At 36.1% G+C, this 15,546-nt stretch overlaps 1 protein-coding gene across 2 annotated transcripts in view; it reads right to left on the bottom strand.

Moving 5' to 3' along the window:
- FHIT (fragile histidine triad diadenosine triphosphatase) overlaps positions 1–15,546 on the bottom strand; it is a 558,573-nt gene that overhangs the window by 432,034 nt on the left and 110,993 nt on the right. Inside the window, exon 3 of one of the 2 annotated variants that reach the window (XM_051627731.1) lies at positions 1,622–1,656. The exons of the other annotated variant lie outside the window; for it this stretch is intronic. The gene's annotated coding sequence lies outside the window, so the exon portion shown is untranslated. The remainder of the gene's footprint in view (positions 1–1,621; positions 1,657–15,546) is intronic. 2 annotated transcript variants of the gene reach the window in all.

Genomic DNA, 15,546 nt, shown 5'->3' with positions numbered 1-15,546 from the left:
CACATAATCTTATGTGAAAACTGAAAAGGCCAAAGGAGACCCTACAATCTGCATTTTTTTCATTTCCTGCCCAAACTGACTTGTAGTTATGGTATCGCTTTAATTCATGCTTCTGCGTTTCATGTAGCTATTAACTGAATGTGCTTGCAGCTTCTTCTAAACACTAGCCATGCCTCTGTTCTTCTGGTTTGGTTATTTTTATAATGCAAGTTTATTTCCTTACTAAAGAACATGCTAAAATCTATTTCCAGCTGTATTCCACGTACAAATTACCTTCCACGCTTCCTTACAAGACCTGTATGATCATTAATGAGCATTACTGGATACTGAACAGTTCTGAAAATTACACTCAGCTCATAGGAGGACATATTAGGCTTAATTTATTTTTTATTTTATTTTATTTTTAAATCTGGCCCCAAAATTAAAATATTAATCAATCAAAACCTACCTATTCCAGTGCCCAGAAAACAGATGTAGTAGAACTTATCTAAAAGGCACTCTCTTATAATCAGGCAAAACTTATTTTTGGTGCCAATTAGTCCTCTGGATGCCTCCAAATGGGAAGAATCTCTGTGCAGAAACACTGTCATTTGCTCACAGAGGAAAACAGGACTTCCCAGTGTTAACTGCTGAACATCTGCCATTTTCAGTTCCTTATAGGATCACTGATCTTTAGCCAACAAACATGGACAAAAAAATAACACCACCACCACTTTATCATCTTCTGTTCTAACTAGAGAAATATTTATTGTAGCTCCTCGGTCTCTTTTAGAAACTTATGCCTCAGGATTTGATACATCTAGACCCTTACTTTCCTGTGCTAAAGGTGAAGTTTCTAAAATCCAGGCCTGTTACTTGCATTGCATTCTATCTATATATTGAAAAATATAGTGGTATGTTAATTGGCACAATCTGTGTTTCCCAAATCTATGAATCTGCCATGTAGAAAACCCCTTTCCTGCATAACAGCACAAATTTATTCTGCTATTCTGTGCAGAGTCCTTTCTCCCCAAGGACAGAATGACACTGGGGCTCTTGTGCCATAGTCCTAACATTGTGGGCTTCAGTACCACAAAAATGTTGGCCTTTGAACACACACTTAAACAAAAAGACAAATTATCAGCTGAGTGTAAGGAGTGAGGGCACAAGCATCAACAGTATCAGCAAATGGGAATGTTAGAACAAGAACAGTAACCTGCCTTTATTTCACAAACCCTGCATGCTGCTCAGGTTTTAAAAAAACCCAAACAGTAATAGAATTATCTATTGGCTTTTTCAGAGCAATTTATGGATGCCAGATTTCAACCTGTAGTTTAAAACACTTACAAAAATTAAGAGTGAGTTAAAAGATTTAAAAGAATTGCAGAACATTTATTTTTAGTGGTTACTTTCACCCACATTATACTGTCAAATCCCTTCTCTGGAACTGAAGTTAAATCTCACACATTTATTTAGCAGCCCAAGTAGAAATATCAGACTACTTCAATATCAGAAGACTCCTGTTAATAAATGTTTAATATTAATAATTAATGATGTGTCCATTTTAAACTTCTATTCCCAGGACTCATTTCTTATGGATGGCCTAATGTGGGACAGCTTTGATGAAACTCAGAAAACTTACTTTCCAAGTGGTCATCTCTACTTCCAGGCCAAATCCTGATAGATACAAAGATACAAAGACACATGTCATAACACTGCAAAAAAAACACCCAGATTAAATTCATAAACTGAAGACAGACCATTTTCTTTGCTAAATGTGTGTACTCTAAGTCTACAGCCACAGCAGATAAAAACAAATTGAAGTGTCTGTTTCCAAAGAAGCAGACATGAAGTCTAATAAGCCTAACTATGAGACTGAATTGGATAAACCTTCTCTTGACCAGCCAGTACCCTTTCTCTGATTCCCCTTAATGTCTTACTTTTCAAATCTTAGCAGAAAGATTTGCAGGTTCATGTGGTTTAGCAGAAAGTGCACATATTGCAACAGTAACAATCTTCATTCTGCTTATTAGAGTAGAAAAAGTAGGATGGAAAAACAAAGCAATTTCAGTCAAGTTAACTAAATTCTGAGTAAGTGAAGTACAACTTCAGCACAATTACATGTTAGATTTTCTAAGGCTCATGTTAGATTTTGTAAGGCTCAAGGGGCAAAGTTTTCTGCATCTTATTCACCTTCCTCTTAAATATATACTTTTCACATGAAGAAATTGAAATCTCCAGGCTACTGCAACTTCTCCAAGATGACAAACAAGGAAAAAAATATTAGTAAGTTATCAAAGAGCAAGAATACAGACAAAGAATTAATATAGCTGATGTCATTGCTTGCTAACTCCATTGAGAGGGAGGTAATGTCAGGAGCAAACTGATGTCTGAAGCTAAGGGAAAGCAACATTAAAACTATGAGCATATGCTTCATGATAGAAGATGTAAGGCATTATGGACATATTATGATTCTAAGCAAAACATGAATACAGGCATGCAACTAACAGCTTGCAGCAGTTCAAGGCACAGCATTTCAAACTATAAAACTCCAATGAAAAAAACAGCTTGGTACAAAAAAAAAAAAAAAAAAAGAAGCAGCCTTGGATCAGAACAGAAGCGTTGGCATTTTAGAATAGCTGAAGCACAGGGAAGAGTAGCCAAGGTAAGCTGGACTTGTCCCTTGTGTTGAAGTTGATGCACACTGACTTGTTAACTACAATTCTATTCTCTTCTTATTTCCACTAACAAGTTATTTGTTGGTTTTTATAGTCTCTTTTCTCTAGCTGACAAAACCAAACTGCAGTGAGCAGCCCAGGAGAGCCAACCACATCCTGGGCTGCATCAAAAGAAGTGCGGCCAGCAGGGCCAGGGAGGTGATTCTGTCCCCCTACTCTGCTCTGGTCAGACCACACCTGGAGTGTTGTGTACAGTTCTGGTGCCCTCAGCACAAGAAAGATATAGACCTGTTGGAGAGGGTCCAGAGAAGGGCCCCCAAGATGATCAAAGGCCTGGAGCACCTCCGCTATGAAGACAGGCTGAGAGAGTTGGGGCTGTTCAGCCTAGAGAAGAGAAGGCTCTGGGGAGACCTTAGAGCACTTTCTAGTACTTGAAGGGGGCCTGCAGGAAAGCTGGGGAGAGGCTTTTCATCAGAGAAGATAGTGATAGGACAAGGGTTAATGGTTTTAAACTGAGGGGAGATTTAGGCTAGATATTAGAAAGAAATTCTTCACTACAAGGGTGGTGAGGAACTGGAATAGGTTGCTCAAGGAGGCTGTTGATGTCCCATCCCTGGAGGTTTTTAAGGCCAGGTTTGACAAGGTTTTGTGCAACGTGGTCTAGTTGTAGGGTTTCCTGCTCATGGCAGGGAGGCTGGAACTAGGTGATCTTTAAGCTTCTTTCCAACCTTAATGATTCTATGATTCTAATTCCTCATTAGACCTGCTAAGCACTTATGGTTTGTACTAAAATTCTTGTATTCCCTAGGAGCAGGCATAACAGAAGAATCAAAGGATACCTATTTAAGGTCAGGAGAGGTGGAGACAGGAAAGTTTAACAGGCTGTGACTGTTCATATATGTTTAGTTCTCAGTGGTCAATGAAGAGACAGATGTGCAAGCAACAGGAGGTTGTAGTGAGATGGGTGTTGGTTTCCCAAGTAACAAGCAATAGGACCAGAGGAAATGGCCCCATGTTGTGCCAGGGAGGCTTAGATCAGATATTAGCAACAATTTCTTCCCCAGAAGGGCTGTCAGGCACTGGAACAGGCTGTCCAGGGAAGTGGTTGAGTCACCATCCCCGGAGGTATTTACAAAGACATGTAGCTGTGCTGAGGGACATGGTTTAGTGGAGGATTTGGCAGTGCTACATGGTTGGACTTGATATAAAAGGTCTTTTGCAACCAAATTGATTCTATGATTCTGTGATAATTTAGGCGCTCAGCTTCTTCTAAGCTTACTGTTATTTGGGTTAACAGCTTATTGTTAATACATTGTAGTTTTAAAATAGTAAGATACTAAACCACTTAAAGGTAAAAGGAAACTTTCTTGTTGCTCTCTCCCCCTTATTGGAGTTTACCAAAGATGACGATGAACAGGGAATGCCAGCAGGTTTTATCAAAACAAGACAACAATGAGAATGTTGAGTTTACAGTGAAAGCAATGCCTGTTGAAAGACAAATAAAAACACATCCAAAGAGATCACTTGTCACTTGCTTTCAAGAGACAACCGACACATTTTAATTTCAGCCTTAAAACTGTAATTTTTTTCCTATAGTTAACAATAATTTTTTCCTTGTCCACAAAAGAGAACTAATCCCTAACAAGATAATATCTGACAAATAACAATTATATTGATTATCTGATTCCAGCTACCTTTGCAGAACAAAGCTTTAGCCATGAATGAATAATTCTCACCTCTCATGGCTTATTATGTACTGAGAGAACAAATGAACTGGGGGAAGGGAGGTTTCTGCTGCTAGTCCTCCAGGTATATTGAACTACCACCTAGCTTCTTTCCCTAATAAACACACAACGACTGGATAATTAAGCCTCATGCTCTGTTTGCTAACTGATTGGGTTTTCAGGGCCCACTTTCATTTTACTCGTCCCACAAAAGCAGGCATGAAACCAGACTACAGGAATAAACTGCTGAATTGCTGCACTGTCAGAAACACTGTGCCTTTATGACAGCAAAATTCTTCTTAAGCGAGATGCAAGAAAAATGAGCCTTGATAAATAACCATTTTCAGACCTAATCAACTTTATAGCTAGAAAGTAGATCAAACAATTCTTCTAGTGCATGAGAAAAAGCAACCCGTCGTGTCACCTACCTTCTCTCTAGTTATCCATTAAAAAAGCAAGAACCAAAATCATTCAAACACTCAGAACACCTTCACCTCATGCTCAGTGCAGGATCCTGAAGAAGGGAGATAACCAAGCCAAAATCTAGATGGTGTGACGCTAACCTCCTGGTATGTGCCACGATAAGAAATTCTTCACAAAAGAATTATAACCAATGTTAACAAATAAATACAGCAGCAACATAGGGTAATATGCAAATGATGTTTGCAATTAACCAATTGTTCTGAAAATACTAATATAATTCTGTTTTGCAGATTTGCTAATGGCAAATTAAGCCGATGATTTTTATTACTGTACCCTAGTTTGGGCTGTGTGCATTACGCAGCTAAATAGCATTGATAAAACTACTACACTGTTACACAGAAAGCAGAATGCAATTAGTATTCCACTTTGCATATGCAATTGCTGCTAGACTGTAATAAAGAATTAACTGATAAACAGGGTTCAGGATATGGCCATTTGCCCTCTTTCCGATAATTATAATTCATAATGAAATGGCATTGCTCAATTTAGCTTCTAAATATCTTAACAGAGAATAATGAATTTGAGGTGTTCTGGAAAGAAGACTAGGGAATGCTGCACTGATAACAGCATTGTGTTCCCATGACAAGAATGAACTGGTAAAGTCTAGGACAAAAATAATAAAATTGTTGCATGGTGAGGATAACATTTTGCTTATGCCATATTAAGTTTGCTCATTCTCCTTTCTGTGCACATTCCTTTTCTTTCCAATATGTCTTAGTTGAGTATCTGGGTTTTACTTATTGCATAAGGTCATAAACTGGGGAAAAACAAGACCTAACTGTACTGTGAAACAACTCATTCCTGAGTTCCTGCTTTCTGTTCTTTTAATTGATTCTAATAGTTTACCTGCTGACATTGAACATAAGTAAAAAGACCGTGAAACACTCAAACCTGGTAGTTTACCACAATTCCATTTTCACAACAACAAAGAACAGTATAAATTAGAAAGGACAGCTCTGGAGATGTCTGTGGCTCCACCTAGGAGGTATTTGAGACTGCCTCCTTTGAATAACAAGTTACAACACTGAGATTAGCAACATAAGGTAAGAAACAGAAAAGGTTACTCAAAGGATACCCTATACAAAGAAGCACCACATGAATTCTGATGTCTTCAGATTTTTTTAGTACATCACTACACTTACTTGGATTCTATTTCTACTACTTCAAGAATCACTGAAGTACTATGTCAAACTCCCTGCTGCAACCAAAAATGTAATTTTATACTAGCTACTGTCTTTTCTTTTTTTCCCATTTTCTGTTAACGCTTAGGATAGTATTTTACAGAAGTACCTTTTGAGGGGTAATGACCTTAACAAGTTAAAAACTTCAAACATTTTTATATTTTATGCTTACATTTCTCCAACTTCTAGAAGACATAATATTAAAAAATGAGGATGGAGAAAAGACAAGTAACTGAAGAAAGTACTTGAGTGGATCAAAGACCTCACACACACAGAATTTTGCTGCCTTAACTCAAATCACAGCCCTCAACTATCAGTCTGATCTACATCAGGATCTAGAAAAGCACTGAACAAATATTTCAATAATTTCTTCATGGTATCTAACCACATTTACTCAGATGTTACTGTTAACCTGGAACTAGCAGCTGGTTTGGGTTAGTGCCACCCACCCATTTTCTTCAGTTCCCAGGTAAAGTGTTTCTCTAAACTATAAACATATCAATGAAACAACAGGACACTCCTATTTCCAAGATATACCACTTGGCACTACAAGCCTCACTGCTTAAGAAGGAAATAGGATGGCAGATATAGAAGCAAGCTGGAGTAACCACTCCCTGCTACCTTCAGCTACACTTCAAATTGCTTTATTTTCTCCCTAAACAAGCTAAAAGTCTGCATGATTAATGGAATGTGAATTTTCCAGCTCGAGTAACTCCACATAAAGATTAACTTCTCAAAATCTGTAACCTATCAATAAAAATTAAAGAGCATTACAAAAAAAACCCCTCAAAAACAGCAAAATGGAGCAGTCACTAGTTCACTGTGATAGGGTGAGAGATCACCCCCTGATCTTGTGGTAGCAGCACTTTTAAACAGGGCTGTCAGTAAATCTCCCAAAGCACAGTCATTCCCCAAATCCTGTACGCAGGATACAGATTTAAGAATGTTTCCTCCCAAAAGAACAAAGTTGTTTTCAGAACTAAAGTTTACCAGTAATGCATTTAGAAAAGCAGTACCACCACACAACATTTTTTTTCTGACCTTGAAAACACTTTACAATATTAAGCTGGTGTAATTACCCCTTTTTTACTGAACAAGGCACAAAAGGATAAGTAACATGGCAAAAGTCTTAACTGTAACAAAGCTCAAGACAGAATTTACATATGACACTGTTCCTTATTCTACTTCCAAGGCTACACAGCTTCATGTTTATCCTATTATTTACATGAAAATACAAAGCCTACTAGCACTAGAATATCTTTGTGCCAAAGGAAAGTTAAAATGTATTAAAAATACCGTGACAGCCGACTGCAAACCCTTCACTGAGCAGGTTTTAGTACATGCCAGTAGGAATGTCTCAAGCTGGCCTGTAAAATTAATTCCTCGATCTTTTTAGATGAACTTATCTGGAACCAGAACTAGTGTTCATACATTTGAAAAGAAGAATTGCAATGTTGCACTTTATAGTTCATCTGACATCAAATCTGTGCTGGATATAAACCTCAAATATTGACTAGCTCCCAGCACAGAAGTTTGTAACATCTAAATTCTAATTGCTTCTAAAACATTTTGGAAGGAAAACAGCTGTATCTTCCAAGGGAAGTGCAATATCTATTATTTTTTCTTAGCACTTTTATTTTACATCAAGCCAGGTTAATCTCTAGAGTAATTTCACTCATTAAAATGAGTTTGGCTGATTATGTTTCTCCTAAGCTCTACTACTACCACACTAGTGCTTGTTGATTTGTTAATTAAAAATGTAGGTCCATCAAGTCAGTCAGAAAATGGAAAACCTCTTCAGATATGGTAGTGTCTGCAGCTGCTAATTTTTGCATGCCTAAAGCCAGTATAGTACACAGGAGAGAAAACCACAAAAGATATTTTTTTTCTTTATGCAAGAGCAATGAACAATGAGTAATAAAAGGTATCAATTATTCACATTGCTTCCCAGCAGTTTAGAATTTCAAGGAGAGTGAGGGGGGGGAAAAGTAAGGAGCTCTACTGCTTTTGGGTAAAGAGTGAAAATTCTTCGGTGAAATGCAGGTATCTCTGAACAGACAGACAATTTGGAACCAAGGAAAACATGCCAAGCTTAGGTCTTGTTCTCAGTTTCTTAATAATACAGATTCTTTGCCCCACTGTAACTTCCAGAAGGAAAAACTGAGATCAGAGAAGCCACTGAATAGCTCACACTTGGTGTTACCAAGACAAAAACTACTGCCTTGCAAAAGCAGGTGCTTCTGGGAATGTTGAAAAAACACAGTTGACTCTTTACATCCTTTGCTTGAACGACATGTACTTATGCACCAACAGCTGGATATTTGAAGAAGAGTTGCTTCCACAGAACAAGACTTGTCTCCAACGTGCTGATGTTGGAAACATGTCACATATTGGACAAAATCAGCTTCCCTTGGGTTTTGGAGGCTTTTTTATTGTTTTGTTTTTAAAGAAGTAAGGAACACTAATGAAAGGAACATGGAAATTGAAAGTGTCAAGAAGTTTCAAAATGTTGATTACTACCCATAAGCTTGTAAATATTATCTACCACTGAAGTAAACCTTTTCACAGGAACACAGATTATGCATTCTATGCTTAACAAATTTCTATTTTGGTGTACTCAAAGGGAATAATTAAATTGAACATTTCTTGTTGCTGTTTTTTCATATTTCAGTATTTGCTCATTCCTTCTCACTTATCCATATTGAAAAAGCATTCATTTAGATTAAGATTTGGTGGCTATACTTTAACTCTACTGCATTATTTATTATCTGAAAGAGTAGGAAGCAGCCTGGAAGTAAGCAGAAAGCACAGACCCATAAAACCACGTTCACAGAGGACTAATCACCAGAAAAGTTGTATGTTGCCATTGAGAAAACCTAGAACCAAAAGACAGAGTGGAAAGAGTGAAGGTGTGTTAGGATTTCCTATTATAATTTTTGAATTATTAGAAATTGCTTTAGTTATTTAGAGGACCAGAACTAGATCTGCTAGGCAACGATCAAAGATGACCGCTGCGGATAGTAGGAGGGCAAAAAGGATGGACTACACAAAAGGAACAGGTATTCTCCCTAAAAAGCATCTCAAATTACTGATGTCAGATCGAATGCTGTCCTAAACGTGCAGCTGTTCTCATGAAGGAGGATATTTCTCATAATCTAAGCCAATCAAAATGAATCAGAGATGTTGAACGTGACAGCAAAGTAAGGACTAACAAAAGGGCACAGAAAGGGAAACCACTGCACTGGAAAGTCAGCAGAATTCTTTGTGATTACAATGATACTGAGTTGCCCTGTATCATATGCAAGCAGCTGGCCTGCCTATGGTAACAGTGTTACACGGTTTGCAAGAGCTGCAAAAGGCAGGCAGATTAGCTTTCTAAGCCTTAACAAGGTAACCATTCTATCCATCAGGCATTTGATGAATTTGTCCATTTTAGCTCTTCCTAACAGAACAGACTCAACAAAAGACTGACTTGTATTTTCTTCCTATCCTGAAGTCCTTAAATTATTACATTACAGTGGTTTAAAATATTGATATAACCATGCAATTTTCTAAATAATAAAACATGAAGACAAGACAGGGCTAGCTTTCCTTTATGATATTCTTCTAATGAATTCAAGAAGGAAAAAAGGATATCAAGAGTTTATGAACTGTTTAAACATAAAGCCAAAGAATTATAGATAAAGTTCCAAACTATTCATCCATTATATACTGTAAATTGCACAACCCCAGTGAGATATCATTTCCAGAAATGAACCAAGCAGAGCCATCAGCAAATAGTTAACACTTTGAACCACTCTTTGATTCAATTGAAGCTGCAGACCTCTATGTTTAGAAGCTAATTTACACTGGAATCTGGAATTTAATAATCTCTTCTCATGCATTTGAAAATAGGATGATTTTACTCCACATAGTCTAAACTAGCTTTGAAATTTTGCTACACATAGTAAATTAATACCTAGCCAGATATGCTGATCATACCTTGAAATAAATTAATTGCTTGATTCCTCCTCTTAATATTATCCTGATGCTGATAAAATTTCCCAAGGCAGCTCTGTAAGATGCTCAGTACTTTGCTCAAATAGAGTAGGATGTATATAAAACCACATAAAGATCATTACTAATGGGGGAACTTTTCAGGCAGGAGGAAAGAAGAAATGGAAGGGAAATAATTTTGTTTGATCCAGAGTACATTGATTTCAAAAGAAATCCACCAAAGACCTCTGAAATAAGAAGGAACCTTGTGTATGCAAAGTTATTGTAATAATGAATTTTCTGGTTTTGTTTTTGGTGGGTTTTTTTTTTCCCTTTTCTTTTCTTCTTACTTTTAAGTTAGTAAAACTTCTACCTGTGCCATTAATTACATCATGCCTACTTCAAGAACACTATCAAAGTACTCTGAGGAATTCTCTGGAAGTGGAAACCCTGAGAAGTCCAAATGTTCGGGCAGTAAATAAAGAGGAAAGCTTATTATTTTCTCTTTCTCAAGAAACAAATTCTGCAATCAGTAACAAGGAAGGAAAAAAACAATCAATATGAAGAGAGTCTTCCTATGCTTCCAACTGCATGAAGGCAGATGTGTTTTCTGATAAGAGTACTCTAGCTCAGGAAGAAAAATGTCAAGTATTAGCATGATATAGTGGGTTTATTTTTGTTCAGCATTTGAAGAGAACAGCACGTTCTTTGATCCTTCTGAGCCAAAATCCCAAGCTTCACAGAATCACAATGCAGTCAGGCCCTCTCTTAATGAAGTAAAATAGTGTGATATTTACCCCTATGTTTTTATGATACTATGATATTAGAATAAGCTATTATTAATTAACATACATTATTACTAGTTAATATTTGAAGTGGTTTATTATCACCATGCTGGGCTCCACCCATCACAGGAGTTCATACTGATGATCTTTCCACAGAACAGGATCTGAAAGTCATTTTTAAGGACACTAAGAAATTCTACCAAGAAGAAACTCTGTAGATTATTCTTTATGAAAGAAATTGCTGTGAGGGGACAGGAATTGTTCATTCAATTATTTGTTACTCTAAACTGAGAAATTTGTCATGCAGTAGAATTATACTAAAAGGAAAAGCAGCATCCATATCTTCTGACAAACTAAACTAACCAAGTTGTGGTAACTCCATAAAGAATACTGGTCCACAGATTGAAGTAAAGCTTTGCCATTTCTACTGGATATTAGCTTCTTCCATTACAGAGTAAGCAAATATAATGAACTCCTAATTTATTTAGAGTATATTCATACTAATATCTTCTTCTCACTATTGGCCCTCAAATTAGTAATTCATATTTTGAAGTCTGACACTGGGTTCTTAAATATATATTCCACAAATCACAGCTAAGCATTCCTATGATCTTCCTATAACTTCAGCCAATTTTAAACTAAATAACATTTGTACTGTTCACTTTTCAGAAAAAAAATGTATGCTTTTATTTATAGTTTATTTATAGTTTATTTATAGTTTAGAACTCTTGTTCTTCACAATGCCAAGTACATTAGGCAGAACATGTCTTTATTTGCAATGGAATTCCAAATGGTAGCTAAGTGCAGCAAGTTCTTTGTGATGTATTTACATATGCAACAAGCAAAACAGTAATATCATCTGTAGATAAGAAAAATGCCTAATATCATAATCTTTACAACACAAATTAATGATTGTCCACTACACAAACATGCTAATCCACTTCACAGTGAAGCAATGGAAAGTATTATATACATCTTTTTATATTTTTTTTCTTTAAGTTGCCAAAATGTCATTGCTTACCTATAAATTCACTTCTCTTCTGCCTCTTATGTTTAGTAAACTTGTCAGCACCCAATTGTTAATACATAGGTTAAATAGAGTGTATTGGGATTTTTCACAAGTAATTAAGGTCAATTAATTCTCAATACACTACTTTCCATTTGATGGAAAGTGTCTAGATTAGACTAGAAGTAGATATTTAACTCAGAACCACTTACTAAATTTCCTGCTTGCTAAGCTATGCTGAAGACTTCCAATATGTTTGGTTTTTCTTACTCTTGGATTTTTATTTTTAAACTTATAAGAAAAACTTAAATCCAAACGTTTATTCTCAGAGACACTTTAATCTAGCTTTTATTTAAAAATGAGTTTCTCTCTTGTTTTTGGCTCTGAATCTAGGCAAACTGCAAGATATCAGCTTCTCTATGTAAAGAAGAGTCAGTGGCTCTACAGCCAGCCTTAGTACACATCCACTGCCTGCTCCAACACAGAAGTATGGTAAGGGTCAGTCCATGACAGGAGCAATGCTCCAAGGTGATGACCAAACATTGTGCTGAATGTTGCTTCAGCATTATTCAGCTGACATGGAAATTACAATCCACTTGCTTAGAAGCCACAGCAGTTAACCAGGCAGATAAATCATGGAACAATAAGTCAGGTTAACCTTTAACAGCAACATGGAGGAGGAATCCACAGCGCTTGGCTCCAACCAACAATCAATGAATTTAAGATCACCCTGCACCTTTCTTAAGAACAGCACAGTTGTTTTTAATTATCTTTAACATTACTCCAAACTACAGAATCTATAATTATTCATGCCACTGACAAACTGACCTCCATGGTTATGTTGATGTTATTAATAAATACAGTAATGATAGTAAATTCAAGTTCTTGTGCATGCAGCTCATTTTAGTGATTAACTAAATAATGTCTAATTTCATTTGAGAACAGGAAAAAAAAGGAAAAACAGTTCTAATTCAAATAAGCAAGTGTATATCTGCCTGGTTTATAATTTCAGAAGAAAAAAAAAAAGGTTTAAGGTAATTTTCAAGGAAAAACATGCAATCAGAAAACTAAGACTGAAGGAAAAAAGATTGCAAAAATAGAAGGAGTATAAATAATGGGAAACCTTTAAGACAACACCAGTTCTGAAAAACAAATCTCATGGATAACAGATGCAGAATATTCAAATATACATGAACTATTTTGACTTAATATTCTTTGTAATTTGCAGTTGGCAAGTTGCAGAAAGTGAAAGGCTAATCTAGAAAACTGATTTCCAAAAAAAAATAAATCCTATCCCACAGTCTTTCCTGTATGCAGAAATTGAGCTCTATAGATATAACAACAAAAATTACTAATGACCCTTGACATTAGAATTTAAAATGTTCTTCATGCAAATACACTGGTCCCTTGATTCTTTTGTGATACAACAGCAAGTGAGTATTAGAATGGGGGTTGAAAATGGCAAAAGGAGACGCACAGAAATTACACAATGAAGTAGTTTCATTGTGATAGTTAGAGGAATATGAAATGAATACAAGATAACACTGATAGGAGTCTAGCAAGCCTTTTTCCCCTCAAAATATCCATTCACTTAGATTGCCCTCATTATATATTAAAAAAACCAAGGAAAAACTATTTTGAAAAAAAAAAATCAAATTACATTATTTAATCTGGTCAGTGTAACAGCTTAAGCAGCAAGAAACCATAATTAATTATAATGAGAAAAGGAGGGGTTTCTTCTTAATGAGATAGTGTCAAATTAAATTGACACACAACTTATTTACAAACACATCAGCTTTTTGAAAAATCGAGTAACGAAATTGCCTATTTTTAGAAATTAGAAATTAGCATTTAATATAAGAAGTTCTTGCCTTTCAGTACTTGTAGAGCAAACATGGCTGCGCTCCATCGCATCAACAGCGACAGAGTAAGATCACAAAGGAAACCTGCACAAGCTCAGCTTCCCTCTAGAAAGGAAATCCTTCTCTGCCCTTGAAATTCCTCTTCCATGCCCCTTGTCCTTCCAGACATGCTCCATCTGCTCAGCTCTGGCACCCATGCCCTTTGGAAAGCAGACTGAAACAAAAAAGACACTCAACCCCATTTTTCTAGTTTCTATCTATTTGGTTTACTGTCCCATACAATCTCAAATACTCCTGTTCAAAATGCCTTTTTTCTACCAATTTGGTCCTTTACCATTGATCAGATACTGACTTCTTTCACCTCTCTTATTCCTAATGGAAAACTAGAGCAATGCTGTGTTGTGTAACTATTTATTTGCATGCTCTCCATCATCACAGAACATTAGAATTGCTTTGCAAACAGTTTTATTAAACATGTGCCACAGCACATCCGAATGCCACCTGAGAAGCTGCAACCAAGGAAGCCCAGTTTCAAGTTGTGAAAAAGTTGCCTGACTTGTTTGGTTTTCATCATATCAAGAGGGAGAAGAAAATATCAAGGTAGTGAAGGCACTAGGCGTGTATTATTAAAACAAACACGTATTTTAAATATGTGAATATCACACACACAAAAATCAGCAATAGTAAAACACAAAAATCAAAACAGAAATCCAGAACAGGGCCAGAGTTCTGTTCACCCCAAAAGGAATAGAGGCTGTAACACAGGTGTTTGCCTTAATCCCATGCAGCTTTATTGCACTTAATGATAGCAACAGCTACCTTGCCTACATACCAAATAGAAGACTAAACTGCTGCTCAGCCAGAGATGATAACCACATTTTTAAGATTTAGAACACACTCCAAATTTCTTAACTAAGTGTAATGCAGAATGGTATTTCCTGGGAACAATAAAACATTTTTGCAACAAGTCTGAAGAGCATCAAGCTATCTGTATTAGACCAGTCTGATAGGTTTTCTTCAATAGCAAAGCCAGCATAGCCTACAAGAATGATTAAAAGATGCTACAGCACAAATTAAAGATTAAAATAACTAGCTAGCAATATAAACAAGTAAATATTTTTTCTTAATGTCCACCAAAAAAAAATATCTGAACTTAAGATTCAGACAAAGGTATCTCTCATGGTTAAAGCTCTACACATACTGAAAATTAGCCCCAAACTAGTTACTATATCTAAACTATACAATAGGCTGCAGATGGGAAGAACAAGTGACCCTTAGCCTTTAGTTTAACTACATATTACACAAGACAAATTGGACGAGCAAAACAATTTGCTTTGCAGAATTGGTAAAAGGAAATGCTATTTGCAGAAGGCTAAAAATGTTCTCCCAATATTGCATGGTATTTGAATTATCTATTACATCAAGTGGCAAAAAAACCCCTAAACAGCTTAAAAATCAGATCCACTAGTCATGAAAATAAATTCTCTAAAGAACAATAAAAGAGGCTCCAAATTGAACTTCTTCAAAAAACAATGCATTTGTCTAGTACCAAAATTTAAATGGGAAAAGAAATGCAAGATACAAATGTTATGAGAATATATTTTGTAAATTAGAAAGATCACCTTCTGTGGATTTTTTTCCTGAATATTTGACTGCAGCAAGGACCACAAATACCAGAACATTAGTCACCATCTAACAAGGGGTCTGTAAAGGATTGTTAAAATTCATAATTACAATCTATGACTCTTTTTGAAGAGGAAGATAAACAGGATGAAGAAATTTAGAACTGAATAAAACAAAGTGAATATTGAAAACTCTGGAAACGACAAAGCTGTAGGAAGAAAATTCCAAGCAGAGATATTTTTAACTTATA

Source organism: Apus apus, chromosome 9 (genome assembly GCF_020740795.1).
Source record: "Apus apus isolate bApuApu2 chromosome 9, bApuApu2.pri.cur, whole genome shotgun sequence".
Lineage (NCBI taxonomy): Eukaryota > Metazoa > Chordata > Aves > Apodiformes > Apodidae > Apus > Apus apus.
Note: the sequence above shows the minus strand (reverse complement) of the source record. Positions and strands in the feature narration are given on the sequence as shown.